This window comes from Bufo gargarizans, chromosome 2 (genome assembly GCF_014858855.1).
Source record: "Bufo gargarizans isolate SCDJY-AF-19 chromosome 2, ASM1485885v1, whole genome shotgun sequence".
In the NCBI taxonomy this organism is placed as follows: Eukaryota; Metazoa; Chordata; class Amphibia; order Anura; family Bufonidae; genus Bufo; species Bufo gargarizans.
The window spans coordinates 460,596,463-460,605,483 of NC_058081.1; the positions used below are offsets into that span (position 1 = coordinate 460,596,463).

At 41.2% G+C, this 9,021-nt stretch overlaps 1 protein-coding gene across 2 annotated transcripts in view; it reads right to left on the bottom strand.

Annotated features, from left to right (window-relative positions):
* Positions 1 to 7,372, bottom strand: part of APBB3 (amyloid beta precursor protein binding family B member 3) — a 49,318-nt gene extending 41,946 nt beyond the window's left edge. Inside the window, exon 1 of one of the 2 annotated variants that reach the window (XM_044281036.1) lies at positions 7,175 to 7,372. The gene's annotated coding sequence lies outside the window, so the exon portion shown is untranslated. The remainder of the gene's footprint in view (positions 1 to 7,174) is intronic. The other variant, XM_044281035.1, reaches the window with a different exon arrangement.
* Positions 7,373 to 9,021: the final 1,649 nt, after the last annotated feature.

Genomic DNA, 9,021 nt, shown 5'->3' on the forward strand with positions numbered 1-9,021 from the left:
GTGAGGCATGCACTGTATTTATTGTAGAAAAAGCACTATGAACTGTAGAAGGAAGGGCTTAACTACCAGAAACGTGGCAAGAACTGATCTGAGTCAGACGTTTGTGAATGGTGGTTCATGCCTGGAGATTCCTTTTGAGTTCATTCTCAGACGTGATACATAAAAATGCTTTGCAGAGCCCTGTGGTCAGTGCAGTCAGTAGCACTCAGCAGAAAGAGGGTGTGAGCTGGGAAATGCTGCTGGAGACAGCTGAGAAATATTCCTGTGTGTTATTCAACTAACAAATGGAGGTGTCATCTTTAACCCCTTCAGGGCCCTGCCATTTTTCACCTTAAAGGGAACCTGTCACCGGGATTTAGGGTATAGAGCTGAGGACATTGGTTGCTAGATGGCCGCTAGCACATCCGCAATAACCAGTCCCCATAGCTCTGTGTGCCTTTATTGTGGAAAAAACCCGATTTGATACATATGCAAATTAACCTGAGAGGAGTCCTGTCCCTGACTCATCTCACATACAGGACTCATCTCAGGTTAATTTGCATATGTATCAAATCGTGTTTTTTCCACAATAAAAGCACACAGAGCTCTGGGGACTGGGTATTGCGGATGTGCCAGCGGCCATCTAGCAACCCATGTCCTCAGCTCTATACCCAAAATCCCGGTGACAGGTTCCCTTTAAGGACCAGGCCATTTTTTTGCAAATCTGACATGTATCACTTTATGTGGTGATAACATTAAAACGCTTTTACTTATCCAAGCCATTCTGAGATTGTTTTCTCATCACGTATTGTACTTCATGACAGTGGTAAATTTGAGTCAAAATATTTCACTTTTATTTATAAAAAATACCAAATTTACCAAAAATTTAGAAAAATTAGCAATTTTCACAATTTCAATTTCTCTGCTTTTAAAACAGATAGTGATACCTCCTAAAATAGTTATTACTACATTTCCCACATGTCTAGTTCATGTTTGGATCATTTTGTAAATTACATTTTCTTTTTTTGAAACATCCGAAGGTTTAGAAGTTTAGAAGCAAATCTTAAAATTTTTTAGAAAATTTCCAAAACCCAATTTCTAAGGACCAGTTCAGGTCTGAAGTCACTTTGTGAGCCTTACATAATAGAAACCACATATAAATGGCCCCATTTTAGAAACTACACCCCTAAAGGTATTCAAAACTGATTTTACAAACTTTGCTAACCCTTTAGGTGTTCCACAAGAACTAAAGGAGTATGTAGATGAAATTTCAGAATTTCACTTTTTTTTGGGCAGATTTTCCACTTTAATCAATTTTTTCCAGCTAACAAAGCAAGGGTTAACAGCCAAACAAAACTCAATATTTATTACCCTGATTCTGTAGTTTACAGAAACACCCGTTTGTGATCATAAACTCCATGTTCTGAAAGCCATAGTTTTTTTTATTTTTTGTATGAGATGACGGTTTGATTGGTATTATTTTAAGGTGCATATGACTTTTTGATCGCTTGGTATTACACTTTTTGTGATGTAAGGTAACAAAAAATTGCCTTTTTTTTACACATGTTTTATTTATTTTATTTTTTTACGATGTTCACCTGAGGGGGTTAAGTCATGCGATATTTTTATACATCAGGTCTTTACGGACGTGGCAATACCTAATATGTATACTTTTTAAAATTTATTTAAGTTTTACACAATAAGGGCTTGTTCACACGACCGTGCCTTGTTTTGCCATCCGCAAATTGCGGATCCGCAAAACACGGATGCCTTCTGCAATTTGCGGAACGAAACAGAACTTTTATAGAAAGGCCTATTATTGTCCGCAAAATTGACAAGAATAGGACATGATTCATAATTTTTCCGGGGCCACGGAATGGAGCACCGGATGCGGACAGCACACGGAGTGCTATCCACATCTTTTGCGGCCCCATTGAAGTGAACAGGTCCGCACCCGAGCCGCAAAAATTGGGGGGCATATGCATTTTTGATCACTTGGTGTAGCACTTTTTGTGATGTAAGGTGACAAAAAAATGATTCTTTTAGCACAGTTTGTATTTTATTTTTTCTACAGCGTTCATGGGAGGGTGTGGATCATGTGATAATTTTATAAAGCCGGTCATTACAAACACGGCAATGCCCAGTATGTCTGTTTTATTTATTTATTTATTTTTATTTTTTACTATTTTAGTAGTTTTATTTTGGGAAATTCGTTTTTTATTTTTATTTAAAAAGGTTTTTTTTATTATGAAAAACACTTTATTTTTTTACTTTCTATTTTTGTCCCACTCTGGGACTTAAATTTCTGGGGTCTGATTCCCTCTGCAATGTATTACAATACAACCTGTATTGTAGTACATTGCATTTCAGCTTTTATGCTGACAGCCTACCTGTGAGACCCAGGGCTGAATCTCATAGGCTTCCATAGAAGGCAAGCCCCGATGCCTATGGAAGGCATCAGGCTTGCCTTCTCTGCCTTCGGGTCCCCACCACTGCAGCGCTGGGACCTGATAGAGATGGAGAGGGCACCCGCACCCACCGCAAACCCTCTGCATGCCGCGATCAGCTTTGACCAAAGTATACAAGGGGCTACTATGCCGGCATCGGTGTCTTCACCAATGCCGGAGTATGTAGCAGGGGCCCGGCTGACAGTGACTGCCGGATCCGTGCCGCTGATCGGGCAGGCGCATCTCCTGCACCTGCTCGATCAGCCCGCCATACATGTATGGCGCTGGTCCTTTAGTCACTTCCGCCTGCACCGTACATGTACGGCGAGGGTTCTTAAGGGGTTAAAGTCACGACTTGCAGCGTAGAAGTCAAGAAGGGTACAAGTTGTGAAGGGGTTAAGACTTTTGCTACTACCCAGCTTGTTGCCTCAGGTGTGAGCATTAAAAGTCATCTGTGTCCACTTGTTTCCTTCCACCATCCTTGAGTGAGGAGGCCAAAAAGATCCTTATCTAAGGTGTGATCCCCTTACCTTTAACAAACTGACAACTATCTAAAGGTGGTTTGCCCATAAATCTTCATGAAGGTGGCACTTATAGCTTTACTTTATGAGATTTTGGTATATGGTTTAGGGTGTAGTTATACACTATAATACACTAATAATTTCATGTCCTATTGCTTCCAGTTACGAATATGAGTCGTTTTTCATATGGCTGTATATTTTTTCAGTGAAGATTTGAAATCAGACTTACTTCTTGACACAGAATCCATGTGAAATCCATGTAGAGTAGACACATGCAGAGTAGCCCAGATGAACCAGGTATGACAGTTAGCATTTATTGAGGCAGCGTTTTATCACAAAAATATTTTGAAAAATGGAGGCTGCACATGAATGAGTCTAGTCATTTGTCCCTCCATCAGCAGCCATGTTGAGGACCAGAGCCTCTGTAGAGACCTGGAGCTAAATGTACTAAACAAGGGAGCAGCCCTTATCATCAGAGGACGTTGGGCTTGATGTATGAATATATATTAGAATATATTGTCTTAATAAGGTAGATAAGTATGCTGCCTGGTTTATTAAAGTACAATACAGAAGATTCTGGATCCTGATAAAAATAAGGGCAGGTCACGCTAAGATACTGATAACTCAAGTACACCACCTTGTCTGCTCCTTAGAGAGTTGTCATTTTATCTGTTCATCTATTGAATGAGGCTAAAAATATACAAAGGTTAGCCTGCCTTCTCTTGTAAACTCAATCATGTTGACACACTGCAGCTTAAACCTTATTAGAAAAGTGGAGAACCGTCCCCTAGCTACAAGACCCGTCATGTCAGTATCACACTGTGTACAGGATTGCCATGCTAAACTACAGTACATATAAAAAACAATGATTACTGAACAAAAGTATGCCATTAGTATAACTCAGTTGTAATATATATATATATGTATAGAGAGAGAGAGAGAGAGAGAGAGAGACTGATTTTTACTATTGAATTTTGAGCTCCCATGTCTATCCTAAATACTATGGGGGAGATTTATCAAAACTGGTGTAAAGGAGAACTTGCTTAGTTGCCCAGGGTAACCAATCAGATTCCACCTTTCATTTTTCAGAGCCCCATTGTAAAATGAATGATGGAGTCTGATTGGTTGCTTTGGGCAGCTAAGCCAGTTCTCCTTTACACCCGTTTTGATAAATCTCCCTCTATGTGTCACATAAGATTTCTAGCACATCTTACACATTTCTGACAGAGCTATCCCTAGCTGTGAGTGACATATATCTTATATAATTTAAAGTATAACTGTTGATTCAGATTATTTTTAATATAGTTTAGGTAGAGAGATGTTAAACAGTTTTGTAATATACAGCACTTTTCACTCCATGACGCACTGGACCATAAGAAGTACCTAGAATGTTGACAACGAAAATAAGAAAAAAATAATAATTTTTTTAACCCCTTAAAGCCTGGAGGTTTTATTTTTGTATGTTTTCGTTTTGCTCTCCCTTCCTTCCCAGAGCCATAACATTTTTATTTGTCTGTTCACATAGCCATATGAGGGCTTGTTTTTTGAGGGACATGTTGTACTTTCCAACACCACCATTTAATATTGCATATCATGTAGTGGTAACCGGGGGGGGGGGGGGGGAGATTCCAAATGGGGGGAAATTGCAACAAAAAAAAGCAATTCCACCACGGTTTTACAGGTTTTTTAGACGTTTGATGTGCGATAAATCTGACCGGTTACTTTTATTCTACAGGTCAGTGAATCCGGCGATACCTTACATGTATAGTTTTTCTTGCGTTTTGACCTAAGTTCAGACCCCCATTCCTCATTAGACCTCAGATCAGACAGTAAAATAAATAAAAGAACTTACCTTTCCAGCTTCTTACCACGCCACCACTTTCCATTGGCCAGCACCCACCGCATTCTGGTCTACCCTGGACCCAATCTGCACTGTGACCTGACGTCGTACAGCATCAGCATGGCACCAGGAGAAAACCAGGGTGCGGTGAGTACAGCCAGCAGCATAGGCGCTGTACTCACTGCTCCTGGTCCTACTGTGTACTAATGAGCACTTTCATAATGAAAGCACTCACTAATATTCGCTCTGTAAGATGCACTGCTATTTTCCCGCCACTTTTGGGTGAAAAAAGTGCATCTTATGGAGCAAAAATATGGTACTTTATTAGGGAAAGATGTTTCTTTGTACTAGAACAGGGATGGCCAACCCGAAGCTCTCCAGCTGTTGCAAAACTACAACTCCCAGTATGCCCAGGCTGCCTACAGCTATCAGTCTATAGCAGGGCATGGTGGGAATTGTAGTTTTACAACAGCTGGAGAGCCGCAGGTTGGCCAGCCCTGTACTAGAAAATGGTGTAAAGAGTCTTTTTGGATAATCGCTGGCCCCCCTGTAGTTTGGTTCACTTAGGCCTCATGCACACGACCGTAGTTCTAGTCCGCATCCGAGCCGCAGTTTTTGCGGCTCAGGTGTGGACCCATTCACTTCAATGGGACCGCAAAAGATGCGGACAGCACTCCGTGTGCTGTCCGCATCCATTGCTCTGTTCCGTGGCCCTGCAAAAAAAAGAAAAAATTTTGCGGACAAGAATAGGCATTTCTACAATGGGCTGCCCGTTCTGTTCTGCAAATTACGGAAGGCATACGGGCGTCTTCCGTTTTTTGCGGATCTGCAATTTGCGGACCGCAAAAAACTGAACTGTCATGTGCATGTAGCCTTACTTGCTTTTCTCTCTTAGTAAGTGATGGGAATAGAGCAGATGTCAGGATTTCGAGCGGCTAGAGAAACACTGGGAAGATAAGGAGAAGAGTGGGGCTGCAGTGTTCCGCAGTGACAGTAAGTGTGCAATGTTACTGTACACTACTCTCTTCCCTGTGCTTAATAATCATGTACTGTACAGAACTATCAGTGGATAGCAAAGATGGCGGAATACCAAAGATCAGAAGGGATCTGGTTTGATTTATATTTCCTATATGCTTGTGAAAAAAGAAAAGCCTGTTTCAACAGCTTCTTTCCCAATGATTACACTTTCAGCTGTGGTTATACAGTCTCATCACCAGTACATTCTGCGGATCCCAAACTGGACAATCATTAGGGATTCACGGGAAGTATAGCTGACAAGACAGAATCACTTGGGCATACTGGAAACTATGAGACAAGTTTCTATATTCCTTCTATCACTGACTAGCCAAAACCAGGTTAATATTTTCAGTTAACTAGTTTGGCACAGCAAAAAAACTAATGTTTATAGTGGGATATATAGCAAAAAGTAAACCACGGCACTCGTATTTTTAGTTTTGAAAATGTATATTTTCATTTCATTTATCATTTCATTTTTATCAGCATCCAGGAATAATATATGCAAAACTGGCCAACGTTTCGGTCACGGCCTTAGTTCTATGTAGCATGTTGCCTCTGGCATCCCAGAGGCAACATGCTACATAGAACTAAGGCCGTGAACAAGGTCCCGTGTTAGGACCGAAACGTTGGCCAGTTTTGCATATATTATTCCTGGATGCTGATAAAAATGAAATGATAAATGAAATGAAAATATAAATTTTCAAAACTACAAATACGAGTGCCGTGGTTTACTTTTTGCTATATTACCTCCACTACCATTGAGCACCGTACCGAACGACACAAGAGGAGTGCCGTCCAACCCAAGCTAGATCATAGTGGGATATAGACACGTCCAGAATTTACCACCCTGATGAAAGGACCTGTCTGGTCCCATAATGCACTGGTTTTAACTGCATCTGAATAAAACATCTACTGAAAGTACCGAGCTTCCCAAGGATCTGATCAATCCTGCAGTGCCACAGAATCCCTACTTTTTCTTCCTATTCTGGCACATATGGTGCTGAAGTCTGTAGTAAGGACAGACAGTAGCAGTATGCTACAGTCTACGTAACAGGAGTTTCTCCTCTTTCTTCCTGTTACGTCTTGTGGGTCTGTGGTCTGCTATAGATCTGTAGTTATGTTGCTCAAATCTTATTGTATATTAAATCTTATCGTATATTAGACTGCCCCCTCCCTATTGATAAACAGCTGTGCACAGTATTTGGTCCTGAGGGTAGGGCCCTTTTGTTGCTGTGGTGAGTCGGTTTGCTTATAGCACTGCCGGTTACCATGGTGAGATAGTCATTTGCATATCAGGAGGTGGTGTAGGATCATGTGATCGCGATTTATCTTGAGATCTCGTTTTCTTAGCCGCGTTATATATATCTTACCTGGTTCTGGCGGGTCATGTGATGGCTTACGTCATCTCCCGGTTACCATGGCGAGATAGTCATCCGCATACTAGGAGGTGGGGTGGGATCATGTGATCGCAACTTTATTTGCGATCGCGTTCTCTTAGCCCCGCGGGATGTACTCCTTACTTGGCTCTGGTGAGTCATGTGATGGCCGGCGTCATCTCCCGAGATCTTGCGAGATGACGCGATTATTGTTGACTCGCACAATGTATCCTTCTATCTGGCTTTAGAGGGTCATGTGATGGCTGATGTCATCTTCGTGTTGCCTCGCGAGATGACGCGGACATCGCTGATTGGTCTAGTTTTTGCCAGGTCCTGCCCGGTATACAATTACTGGTCCGTGCACAGCTGAACTGTATCTTATTCCTATTAACTAGGGTATATATTAGATGGTTAGTGGGTGCAATTATACATGCCCCTTGAAGAAGCGGAGCAAAACGTACGTCGGGGTGCACTCCTTGTCGATCCAGGGTCTGATCCTCTTTTGATCCCATTTATTTTAGGTAATATGCTGCTGTCTTTTCACTCCTGTTATTACTACTAATGTTGGTTCTAATACTGCCTATGGGCTTTCTGTTGGAGGTGCTTCGTAGCTGGCCCTCATATTTGCTTATACTAGTGTAGTCTTACATACTCAACAGGGATTCTTTATAGCTAAATGGGGATTGTTCTAATTTGCCAGTTTTTTGTGGCATTCATGTTCCCCTTGTACTAGGATCAGGCATACCCTCTATCTGGCAAATGAGCTGCTTGTCGTAGCACTTGTCTGCATTGCTGCTGCTAATATTATTATTCTTTCATGTCTTTTGTAATGTTAATTACTTAATAAAATATTATTATTATTAACTATTTTATATGTGTGTCCCTTTGTCTATTTGGTGTAGTTATATTTTTTGTCACACATTGGCTTAATCGTTTTTGATGATTTAGTAGGTTGTACTTTCTTCCTGTTCAGCTGCATGTGGGGATTCTCTTCACAGGTTAGCTGAAAGACCGGTTTTATGTACCTGCCTAGAAAACCCCATTAAGTGAGATTCAGGCTTTCTCAGCTTCTGACCCTTATACTACCTTCCTCCCAGATAGAATCCTTCTCAGATATTTGCCAACCTACTCTCCAAAGGTTCCTTCTTTTCAAAATAATAACCAAGATATCTCTTCCGCAGATTTTTCCTGAGCCTTCCTTAAAGGGGTTGTCTCAGTTCAGCATTTGTAGATAAAGTTAATACAAGACACTTACTAAAGTATTGTGATTGTCCATATTGCTTCCTTTGCTGGCTTGATTTATCTTTCCAGCACATTATACAGTGCCAGTTTCCATAGTTACGACTAGGTAAGCCTGAAACATCCAAAGTCAATTTGCATACAACTTTGTTAGAATACTGTACGGAGCGAGCACTCCGTACAGTATTAGAATGTATTGGCTCAGATGAAGTCGCGAGACTTCAGGTAATAACTTAAGAATTACTACTGTTAAAAACCTTGTAACGAACTCTGTTTTGGTTCCAAGTGGTACCTTGGAACCATCCCTAGTTACGACCACCCTGTAATCCAGCAGCAGTGGCCGTGCTTGTGCACTGTAGAGAAAAGCGCCAGCCTCCCTGGTGGCTAAAAATGTGGGCACACACATAGGCTTGTGCAAGTATGACCACTGCTGCTGGATTGCAAGGTGGCCATAACCATGGAAACGAGCAGTGTATAATGTGATGATAAAATGAATCAAGCCAGCAAAGGAGGCAATGTAGATAATAATAGTACATTAGTAAGTGCCTTATATTAACTTTCTCTACATAATATATGCTATTTGCTGAAGTGAGAAAACCCAT